Source organism: Triplophysa rosa, linkage group LG11 (assembly GCF_024868665.1).
Source record: "Triplophysa rosa linkage group LG11, Trosa_1v2, whole genome shotgun sequence".
In the NCBI taxonomy this organism is placed as follows: domain Eukaryota; kingdom Metazoa; phylum Chordata; class Actinopteri; order Cypriniformes; family Nemacheilidae; genus Triplophysa; species Triplophysa rosa.
Genome location: NC_079900.1, coordinates 19,514,985 through 19,528,174, shown reverse-complemented (window position 1 = coordinate 19,528,174; position 13,190 = coordinate 19,514,985).

Below are 13,190 nucleotides of genomic sequence, written 5' to 3'. Positions count from 1 at the left end.
TATAGTCCCGCCTACGTTTTGCTAGGACTGCCCGCGAAAACTTCACTCTTCTCCCCCAAACACTGTGGCTCGTGTGAGCCTCATTCGCGGTAGACCAATCACAGCAGACTAAACCATCTGACCAATCACATAAGACTAGGCTAGCGGAAAGGAGGGGATTAGACAGATGAATAGCGGAACAAATCATTTGAGAGTCAGTCAAGAAGTAAGGTAAGAATAACTGCCTATTATTACGAAATAGTAGTGTTTTTACACCTTCTATGTACATAAACTTGTTGTTGGACACTCCATAAACCAAAGTAGGACCTTAAAAATCCCTAGTTATGTACTCTTTAATAAAAAATACGTTTATATTAAGTGACTTTAATTTTTTACTACATGGTGATGAAAATAGTTTGTACTGTATACAAATTTCAACACAAAAAATTCACATCTGCAATTACTTAAATTATTTTACACTTGTTATGATCATATGGATCTTTCAGATGAATTAGACATGATGTGCTGGTCTGGTCTTGACTGTGTCTCACCCTGCTTTTGGGTTGGTATTAACTTGGTCTCGGTTTAGGTGGTCTTGACTACAACACAATTGTACAATGTGTCATTTTTAGCAGCACTACATAAACTGTTAATGTGTTTACTCCTCTTGAATGTGTAAGCCTCTTAATCACATCCTGAAATAAATCCTCTTTGACGCATTGCCACAACAACAAATCAAAAATAGTCCCCTGCATTCTGTTGTGCTCAGTTCAGCTGTTTTTATTAAAACTGCATTCATGCATTATACTGATTACTCAACTATTTTTGCTAACCCACAACCAACTTGCTTGCTTCTGAACATTTTTGCATGTTTTCATATTCCTAAAAGAGTGTGAGAACGAACATTTCATACAGATGCATATAATCATTTTGTTTGTTTTGTGTCTACAGGCAGACACAGTGGCCTACAACCTACGAGGTCGGTTTTTTTATCAGTTCCAAAATCTGGAGCTCCGACAAACATAAATCAGGTTAAGTTTGTGTTTTTCATGTCTGGTAGTCTGGTTCACACACACAACACAAACAGGTTGTGAATCAACCGAACACATGGCTGTGGAAATCCGTAGCATGACGCGTGTCAGCGTGTGTGTTTGACACTCTGATCGTGTGTAGGAGTGCATAATTAAAGCGTGACTTTAAAGGTACCGACTAATAAGGATAATTTTTTTAAATATCATCAATGGTATGTGCTACATTTTTGTCCACATCAATCCGGATAATTTAAAATGAATTCAAAAGCTGTTTCTACACACAAAACATCTGAAAATGTGTAAATCCATTACTGTGCATACAAAAAAGTGTAGGTCTGTGTCATCTTTTGTCAGGCGTATTTACGGTTTATTTTGAAATACAGGTGTGTTTAACATTTTCAGTAACGTTACCATAGAACGCAGACAAAACAAAAACATGAGCTGTCATCTTAATTGTTTTGAGTTAAGGAGATCACATGACTGCATCACATGACTGAACAAATAATGTGGTTTCATATCACACGAAGACGTCACGGCTTGACGTTTTCAGAAAATCAGAAATGGAGAAAACACCTCCGTAGACATTTTGCATACTGAAAGTCTAGTGTGACCCCCAAAAAGACGCATTTTGAATGTATTCAGATGAATGTGGATGAGAGTTAAATCCGGTTATAAAAGGTGAAGTTTGAAATGTAAAGTGCTATGAGTCCCAACAGAATTGAGAAAAACGAAAGAGACAGAGCAAGGGCGAAGGTGAACTGTCCCAGTGCTGCCGCTAGCCGCTGTAACTGGAGGGCGTGGTGACCCTGGAGGAGGTGGTCTGGTGGCAGGTCCTTGTATGGTGAAACAATCCAGATATCCGAGTTCATTCCTCAATTCCTACTCAAAGATATTTTAAGAGCTCTGAACTCTCTCACGCACACACAACAATGTTGGGGTTACTTCATTTATTTATCTTCGGTTTTGTTCCGTCTAATGAAACCCCTGAGAGAGACGCACAGAGTTGTTCTTGGCTGGCAGGTCGAAAAGGGAGGACGTGGCTCCAGCATGCATGACCAACACCTCCATTAGCTTAAACTTGTAGAAAACAAGGCTTCAGACAAAGCCCATGGCCGCACCCTTGCACCCATTCCCACATGGTGCGTAAAATCTGCCAACTGCTCTCACAGGCTCCGTGCCCGAAAGTGGAATGACATGTTCCTGCTCGTAGGCCGAAGTGTGATAAACAACGTCAATCATTTCCAGAGAAGAGAGAGATGGAAAACAAGAGGCCAGTGTGGGAGAAACTTTCAAAACGAACAAAGATTCAGAGAATATTCAGATTATTTAAAACTTTACTTTAAATAAATGTATATATTGAATATTGTTATGTTTATTACACTCTTAAAAATAGAGGATCTTAAAAGGTTCTTCACAGCGATGCCATTGAAGAACAATTTCTGCTTCCACAAAGAACCATTCAGTTAAAGGTTCTTTAAAGAACCATCTCTTTCTTACGTTTTTATAATCCGAAGGATTTTATAATCCTTTTGTAAAACAGAACGGTTCTTCAGATGTTAAAGCTTCTTTATGGAACCAAAAGGTTCTTCTACGGCATCGAAAAAAATCTTTTTTTAAAGAGTGTAATGTACTTTTTTGTATTCAAAAATTGTGTAGCATTACAGGAATTCGAGGTGGATAATTCACACAAATTCGTACAATGTGAATCGTAAAAATTTTATGATTATTAGAAAACGCAATACTGAAGTCTAAACCAATGTCTCTGGCACAAAAAGCAAATCATATCCGAAGACCATACGAATTCAGTGTGAACATACAGAGTCCTACACCTAGCCCTTTTCATCTTATATACAAACCCTTACACGTGTTGTGCAAATGTTGACTGCAGATTGCAGCGTGCACGTTGCCAAAACATTCAGGGACTGTCAGTCCATACAGCCTCACCTGCTCTCGTTCTTGGTCTCGCTCTATAAAAACTCTTAGCACATGATGCCCCCACATCTTAAAGCCAGTTTATGTGGGTTCTTTCATCACAGGTGAACAGATAACAGTTGTTACATTATGCTTTCAAACATCTCACCCGTATTGCTGTGAAAGCGCCTCTATGGCTAGTGTGAGAATGGGATTATGACTGCATGGGGCAGCTTGTTGCACTTTGAGGTGAGAGTGTGAGTGGCAATCTGTTATGAGTGTCTCACAGAGATCAAGTTCCAAGATCTGACTGGATACTTCATATGAGAGACGGACAGAGACATGGACATGATGGGACACATTTACCGCTTGTAATCTATTAACCATCAAATCAGAACATGACACGATTTTGGACGCAGACCTTTGAATTGTAATTGTTATACGCATCATTTGGTCGATCAGTCAAATGTCACGTAAGCAGTGTGTTTTAGCTTCTATTCCCATAACACATATCTAAACGCACATAGTTTATGGAAAATGTTATTCGGTTCAATAAAGAAATTTTTAAACAACCCTTTAAAAAATAATTGTAGGTATAGATGTGTGTCTTAAAAGAGCCAAGTGTCAATGGTTTATGTAAGAACAGAGTATCAAGATAGCATACTCAGAAGGCACCTTGGGAATTGTTCATAACTATTCATAAATTGCATATCTGGTAATGATTGTTTATCACAATTGTTTAAAAACTGTCACCGTCCCGTATACGGGACACCTAAATTTGCGTCAATATTGCATGTAATTTCTAATTGAATCATGACAAACTATATATCATTGGAAAGGTCTAAGACTCTAGTATATAGATTTCTTTGGTGTTTTTTCAAATAATTTAAGTAGGAAGAGTAATTGTTTCTTTTTTATAAAGAGTGTGCTTCAATTTTTTCATGACCATTTACATGCCACAGACCCGCCGACGGGACATCTAAGTTATCTTTGTGAAAATTTCATCTAATCATGACAAACCATATATCGTTGGAAAGGTCTGAGACTCTAAAATACATGTTTCATCATTGTTTTATAAAATAAAGTATGTAGGAAGTGTAATTGTTTCATAAATGACAAGAATGTGTATCAAAAATATATACATCCTGCGGAACACTTACATTTACTTCAATACTTTGCATGTAAATCTTATCTTATCATGACAAACATTATATCGTTGGAAAGGCCTAAGACTTTAGAATACACATTTGATCAGTGTTTAGAAGAATAATCTATTTAGGAAGAGAAATTGATACATAAATGATAATTTATTCATAAATTAGTGTGCATCAAAAGTATAGTTTCATACAAATTTATTGTTTTTATATTGTTTCTTTGCTTTTGTATTTTTTCATTGTGTCTGTTAATTTGAAAAGTAAAAAAATATATAATAAAAAGCATCTCAATGTCTGTTGTGGTCAAATTTCAGATCAAGCGTAAAACCAATGGAAGCCTATGGACCCCCTAGTGGATTTTGGTGGTAGAGCAGATACAAAAACTCACAGACACCTCAATATTTGGTGTATCATGACCAAACTTGATTCAACACTTGGTGACCCTTGGGACTTTGACTTATGAAATTTTGGAGCTGATCCATAATTATTTTTATGTTTTTTTTTATAAAAGAAAAACATAAACTTTTTTTATTATTACAATAAACATAACAAGGTACCTTTAAAAAAAATTTGTGTGTGATTGTTTTTCTTAGAAATAATCTTCAATTTCTCTTCTTTCAAACAAGACCAGCCGTAGGTCTGTATTCCGAATAATTCATGAGTTACAGCCATTTTAGTTCCAACAGTGCGTTTTCATGTGTAGGCTCAAAAAGAGCTCCGACAGTTAAGGGGTTTTAAAGAACAAACTCTCTCGTGTTACTACGAGTGTGGGAAGCACAGCCTCCTGTCCTGCTCCATATTGCTGGTGGCGTTCTCACCATTGCTTACGCTTCCACAGGAAGTGATCTCATTAAACAGACTCATTTAATCCCCCCGTGCTGTCCTCTGGGAGGTTGCCTTTGACCCCTAACATTGACGTGAGCAACAGTTTAGCTCCACTGGTGAACCCAGATCACTACTGTGAGAATATCCCACTCTGGTCCTGGAAAATGAGCTGCTGGGTTTTTAAATGATATTTTAATCTTATTAAAGGTGTATTTAGGTCATTTTAGAATAGCATGCCGATTTCTCACACGCCGAGGAGGCTACATGGCTGTGAGATTTGCACCGGTTCCCAGTGCTTGGAGCCCCATTAGTCTCATAAACATGTAGGGGGGGTTAGAGGAACTTCTGGTTGCAATTTGAAGATGCTGTTTTTAGCCATCCTTAAATGTGGGATGTCAAAGTCATCAAGCTGGGGGTGTCTGTGGGAAGCAGAGAAGAGAGAGGAGAGGAGAGGAGAGGAAAAGAAAATTCCAGGGTTTTCCCACTCGGGGGAAAGTCAGAAGAACATGGATGCGTAGAAAGTCATGACTCCTTATTTGCGCTTGATGGATGCAATATGTCAGTGTAAAGAAACACGCTCGCAAGCCGAACCGCAGGAAGCGGAACAGGCTGACCGCACCACATGCAACAAATCTGTATTGTGGGAACGATGAACCACATGACTCAGAAACTACGGGAGACAGTCAGAGAACAAACATGGCCTCTAGTATATGAAAGCATGGATTGAACATATGAAAGCTTATTCAGAGCACTAGTGCATGGGTGCATTACAGCCCTTTGTAGTTCTCATAGCTCCGGCGTGCCGAATGGAAATCGGATGGACTTCATGCTGCACAGCAACTGCGAAGAACTCATTAAATAATGCATGCCAACACACTGCCCGTGAGCACTGGGTTTCTTTGTCGCACTGAAAAGAAAGAGTGGATGAAAACTCTTGGCTTTAAGCTCTGCAGCTGAAGTGAGATTTTAAAATGCAACTTTGTGTATTTGGGTTCTGAGCTCGAGCCATTAACAGCTTTTACCACTGTACATTTTTAAAGCTACAAGTGCTGTAACACATCCAGAATGAGACACGTCCCAGAATTCTTTTGAAATGTGATCTCGCATCTGGACGATGCTGTTCATGCTTTGCCAACGTTGTGGTAAATTGTTGTGGGTCCATGTTTAAAGTGTATATTAATCCGCAATAAGTCCTCTTCAAAAGCACAATTTCCACACGTCAGTCACACATAGGGGGGCTCATACCTTTGTAGCCACAATGAGGAGAAGTTAAAAGCACAATGTTGATATAAAAGACAAATGGCACAGCGTAGAATAGATGATATTGGATAGCCGTAAAATGTGGGTAAAAAGGGGGTGAGCCAACGGAGGAGCTATGTAAGAAGCACGGCAGAGCGTTTGAGAGATTTTAGGGAGGATTTTAGCTGTAAGTGATCCAAGGCCAGGTCATTTTCATGCATGTGACAGGTGGCCAGTGTGTAGCAGCAGCTTTACACGTTACACATGTGCTTTGTTTTTCAGAGGTCTCATGCCAGGCATCACTGGGTGATCCTCTTATGGTCATACGAACCAATGTTGGGGAAGTTACTTTGAAACTCTGTCAAGTCAACACAATCTTGTGCAATTTGTAATTTAGTGTGTCTATGTAAGTAGTAATTCGTATGAATTCATTCAGTCTAATTTGTACATTTTAGTATTGCGTCATTTTGCATCATCATTAGTATTGCAACATTTTCAGCTTCAGTACCGCATTTTTCTACTAATCAGACGGTTTTTGTATGATTCACATTGCACAAATTCACACAAGTTAGTCACCTCGTAAAAATAAAAAAATTCCATGAGAAAACAGTAGAAAAACAGCAACAGATAGCTTTACGGTATCACCAATACATTTTTGTGGCATGAATTTGTCTAAGTTTTAACTCGTTCATTTAAATTTACTGACATTTCATTTTCCACATATTGAATTTGCATATTTGTTTGGTATCTCATTGTGAAAAACTAAAACTTTGTAATTGTCAAGCTATAGCAATCAGTAATCAGTAGATTTTACATAATTATATACAAACATTGTACATTATGGCTGGGTTACTGTATATATTTCCATATTTTTGCTTTTGTTCCAGAATAATTTTAAGAAGTGACTTTCTTATGACCCCATTAAAAAAATGGTAAGCATCAAAAAATTTGGTATTGCGCTTATCCACAAAATGGTCATTGAAATGTGCTGTGAGTAGACAAATTAACGTGTAAAAAGTGTCCTATGGTGCGACAGCAAAAATTCAGAAGAAAACTAACATTAAGATAAATTTCTCTTATGCTATTTTATATTATAAACATATATATCAAAAATAGAAATTAATATATTATTAACAGTATTTTCTCAATTTTGTGTCACACCATATGACACATATATTTGTCAAGGACCCATAAACAATTTTTTACATACATAATGGGATTTATAAAAACACACTTAGCGTAAAATGTGCACACACTAGACACTTTTGACTGCGCACACACACACACACACACACACACACACACACACACACACGCACACACACACACACACACACACACACACATTAACATGTGTAAATGCTGCTCGAGGTAATGAAATAGATTGTGTTTCCACCATTTGTCTCAATTGTCTTCTTGCAAATGACAGTATTTTGTTTTTCTGAAAACCAAACATCCCATATTACAGATGTATTACAGTGCATTAGTTTAAGAACAAATTCATCATCTACTGTAATGTCTGCTTCTGCTTCTACACCTGTCGCCTTCATAATGATGAGTTACGTTTTGAGATGTACGGGGGAGTGAAACTGCCTCTTGGTGCTGTGTTCGGCACATTAATCTTAATTTACAATGGTATATATTCACGATATTTTGTAACTTTATATTGTCAGCACAATTATTTCAATAATATCTAATGTTCAACATATCACCCAGTCCTAACATTCATGTTATGTATGTGTGTACCGTGTCCCCCTCATTTTCAGAAGTGCCATTTTACACGCACGCACACACACACACACACACACACACACAAACGCATACTCAGGCCTGGTAAATGGAGCAGGGAACGGCTCTATGCTCGAGTGCTCTAACTGTGTGCCCGCAGGGGGAGTGTAGTGCACCGGCCTCAGGACCGGTCACGCTGGCTTTCCACAACACTGTGGGAAAGTGCTGCTCTCTCTTCCCCTTCTTATTTAAAGCAATCTTTTTATAAATGGACCTTCACAATCCATGCAAGCCTCATGTCAAACCCACAACCCTATACCGTGAAGTCAGAAGTCAGGCTTTATTACATCCCTATCTCAAGAATGAAGAGGTGCCATGCATTTTTTCTATTCACTACACAGAACAAAACAACTGCTATGTCTCAGACTGCTTTTAACTCCAGTTGTTTACTTAAGTTATTAGAAATTAATTTAGGAGACAAGCACTGATATCTGTATGTTTTTCAAAAACCACTGCAAAATGTCTGAGGCTGATGTAGCGGTCTACATTGTTGTTAGTCATAACATAACCTTAAGTGCTTTGTACTTTTTTAGAATATCGTGGAGGGGAAAATCCACCCTCAGATTAGTATGTAACATGACAGGCCAGACATTATTCAAACACAAAGATATTGGGTTCAGCCAACGATTAAATCACCGTCGTGCTCTGAAATCTCCAATAGCACATACAATGGACTTTCTGGATCTTAGAATGGTGGTTTATTGTTATCTCAATCTCATAGACCGGCTGAACAGAGCGCACACTGCTTGTGTTTCATGCTGATTCCACAACTCCAGATACCAGTTCTTAAAGGGATAGTTCACCCAAAACGAGAATTCTTGTCATTTATTCACGCTCATGTCATTCCAAATCTGTATGACTTTCTTTCTTCTGCAGAACACAGAAGAAGATATTTTGAAGAATGTTGGTAACCGAACAACATTGGCCCCCATTGTATGGAAACAAAACTACTGAGACATTTCTCAAAATATCTTCCTTTGGGTTCCACATAAGAAAGAGTCATGTACAAGTTTTGAATGACATGAGGGTGAATAAATGATGACCTATGATGAATAAGTCCTGCCTTCACGACCCTCATTTTGATCTTAAATGTAAATATTAAAAGAAACCACAGAAAAGTTGACCATGAAGCTTCACTCAACCCATTCTCACTTTCTCTCTCTAAAATAACATCAGTCCCTCTCTTTCATTCATCTTCCCCTGTCCTTCACCAAGCATTTGATCTGGTTATTTCTTCCCGGTGGTTAGCTTCCCATATTTCTCTCGCCATCTTGAAACTATCACACAGAAAGCAACGCAGGCACTGGAAAAGAAAGGGAGCTCCACAATAGACTCTGTTCTTTGTCTCTGTGTTTTTGTGTGTTCTTGGAATCTCGCTTATAGACATACCAGCAGCTGTCACAGGCTCCATCTCATTGGTTTGGCCAAGAGCTGCATTACGCTATTAATGACTGATTAGTGTCAAATATCTGGCCTGTGCCGCCTGCACCCAACTGTGGGAAACAGGCGTGTAGGGTGCATCTGATCTCGAGCTCAGTTTTGAGTTTCTTCGAGTTAGCTGCACAATTTAAAAGAAACAGAGAGAAGCAGGGAAGCTGGGCTTAACTTGAAATAACAACTCAACAAAATGGCATTTGATGGTGATAATCACAGTCCCCTAGACAACTGGAACAACTCCAAGCCCCTTTTGCCAAGTGGGAGAGAACAAAAACGAGAGAGAAAATCTCTGCTTTTAAATCCTATTCTCAAAAAAACCCATCCAGCTCGGTGTAGAAAAGTTCACTGTGACACATGGGGCTCGGGACACAACAGACATCAACAGGTGTAGTTAGTTCAGATGCTGATAGGAAGGATCTACACTGGAGTATGTCCAAACCTAGTCTATGAATTATGACAACATGTGAAGTGTCCAAACAAACTTTAAAAAGGAAAATTCTGTCATCATTTACTCACCTTCGAGTTGTTCCAAATCTGTATAAATGTCCTTGTTCTGATGAACACAGGGAAAGATATTTGGAAGAATGCTTGTAACCAAACAGTGCTCGGACCCCATTGACTACCATAGGAAAAATTACTTTCGAATTTTTTTGTTTTGTTGAACAAAGATATTTTGAAGAATGTTGGACAGTAAACAGTTCTGGGGCACTTTTGACTACCATTGTCATTTTTTCTGCTGTGGTAGTCAATGGTGGCCAAGAACTGTTTGGTTAAAAGCATTCATCCAAATATCTTTCTCTGTGTTCAATCAGACAAAGAAATGTATGCAGGTTTGGAACAACTAGAGAATGAGTAATTCATGACAGAATTATCATTTTTGGGTGACCTGTCTCTTTAAAGGCTTAAAAATCTTATCATTTGCTCACCCTCTTGTCATTCCAAACCTGTAAGAATTTATTTATTGGCAGAACACAAAAAAAAGACATTTTGAAAAATGCTGGAAACCGAACAACACTGTTGCCCATTTACTTAAACTGTATGGGCAGTTTGGTTCTTTCGAAGAGATTTGGTTCTTTCGAAGAGAACCAAATCACCCTAATAGATTATGTAGTATAATATTGCTTTCAATGCTTCTTTAAAAGCATTATTTAAAATGCAGTAAAAGGAATCTTACTGCCCTACTACTACCACTGAGAAAATATAGTACTTGCACCAGAGCCAGCTGGTCTGATATACCAAGAATCTAGGCCAAGCCGTAGTTCATGCGAGATGGGCAACCAGAGAAGCACTACTTGTATAAATTTATTTGAGAACATGTAATTGTACCCATAAATCAAATTTTGCACGAAAAAAATGGCTTAATGGAACACTGGTTTTCCCAACACAGATTTCTTATCATTATTTTAGATTTACAACCAGTTCAAACAGTACAGGAATGCTTGGCCTGCCTAAAATCTTTAGACCTGCTAGAAGCAGGTTTCAGAGATGATGTTAGTCAACTCACACCATGATGGATGCCTACTGAGGCCTGCACTGTTTCAAAGCCAGCACAAGATAAAGATGCACAGAAACAGATTGTAGCATACATGGCTAAAGAAAGCCCTCTACTCTCTGTCTCGCCGTCTCTGTTGTGCAGGTTGTGAACAGCAGGAATAGTGAATGCTGCCATACAGCCGCTAAGAGGAATGGATTCAGAAGAGACTGTGAGATGGCGGCGCTGTCTGTGCTGAGACAAAAGGAGGATTTGGCAGAGGGGTTATTCGTGCATCAGAAAGGCCTGTTTATTGGACCTCTCCCCTTTCCTCACACAAACTCACAGTAGAGCCTAAGAACTGTAGATCCACAGTACGCTGAGAGGAAAGACACAGACCACACAGGGTGCACCGCACAACTCTGCCCAAACTTCTGCTTACAGTTAAAAGCCACATTATAGTATTTTCTTCTTTTTAGAGTACCCTGGTTTAATCCTTTCTTGCCTTGTGTTTCTCCCTTTCTCAGAAGAAGGATTTCATCACATTTTCATACTGTCTCTCTGAATTAGTGCTCAGTGTTTGCCTCCGAGCAGCACTGGTGCTTGAGTAACACGGTGGCAGTTTAAGAGATTATAAATCATTCTAAATCATTTTAAGTAGTATACATAATTTGGGCTGTCAAATATAGAAAAAGACAAACAGAGAAGTTGAAAGGGGACACCTTGTGCTTTAAAGCCCCAGGTATACTTAACTTTCCGCGTCAGTGTCCGTCTCGCGCACAAACGCGTCCGCACAGCTTCTTGAGCATACTCATCACAGATTAAGCGCGGACGTCCGAGTTCGACACATGTGCAATACAAATGAGTATGTGTGCTCTACCAGACCGTCAGAGGGCAGCGCTGAGTCGCGTCATTCACAGACCCACTGCAAATTGATGATAGAGGAAGTCATTCGCCATTGCAAACAATGCCAGCAAACAGCAAGACCAGGGTTGCTGCACACTTTGTAAAATCAAATTTAAGACTTTTTAAGTCCTGTTTAAGACCTGAACATATAAAAAATAATACCATTGTTATGCAGCAGAACAAACAGCCTTTAACCCCCGTTTAACATATGTCCCATATTTTTACTCAGAAGAATGAAAGAATCAAAACAGATACGTCTCAAATAGGTAAATCATATTTGTCAGAAGCCTTTTTCTTAATTTCCTTATCCAGCTCATCTAGCTCCTCTCTTTTGGTCTTCTCAGTGTGTTTGACTTTTTTTCTGCCATCTGCCATACTATAAAAAAAACTACCTAGCTTCTTTGAAACTACTTTGATTTTTATGACAATCACAAAATTACAGTAGTATTTATAATATGAAACTGTATAGTAAATTTCCTTAATTATTCAATGTTATAAAGTAAAGAAACGGTAAAGTATACTACGAAGTGTATAAATTAACTATAGCTACTCCTACAGAATAATACTGTAGTATATGTTAATAGAGTGTAACAGTTACCATAATATTCTACAGCTGTAGTATACTACAATCTACTATAAGAAATACTAAAGTAAACGACAGTATTTTTATGTGATGTGAAAAACCTGAGTATGTGTTAATGTCCAATGTTTTACATTAAGAAGTTTAAAACAATGTAATACAATACCAGTATAATTGTAACGTTTATTTATTGTTTTCATTACATAAGATTCATATTTAATACTTAATAGGATGGGGGTGTCGAACTTTAAATATATACCCACTCGTGTTCGTCCTTTACGAACTCTTCTCAGTGAAGCGTAAGCCTTAATACACAGTTTATGCAGTAGATGGGGATAATTAACTATTTCAGTTTGTGCTACAGTAAAAAGACGACTTAACAGCAGCGCTGCTCTGAAGGCAGAACGGAATGTAGCTTTTGGTCGCGCTACACCGCTACCTTCTTAAAAAAAGTTATTAACCACTGGAAAAGCTACACTGTTTTAAACATAGATGAGCTACCGTCAAGCTACTGAAAAATGTAGTTAAGTTAGTAAGTTGCGTCGCTACTTTAGCTACTAAAAGTTTTGTCAGACAGGCGCGAAGATGGATCGCCTCATTATAAAACGAACATGACACATGAACATGATTGTTTGTTTATGTCTTTTATGGTTCGCTTCGTGAAACACGAAAAAGTAAAATAAGACAGAGGTTTAGCAGTGCAAAAAGCTTATAAGAGCACGTTCAGCGACAAGAAAGCGCATGTAAGATATTACAAATAAATCATTTGAAATAAAGTTGCTTTGTGCTTTTTACACTGCTTTAATTCCCATTGAGTTTAAAGGTTATTTTGGCCCTTCTTGCAAGTAGCCTCATACTCGTTTCTTGCA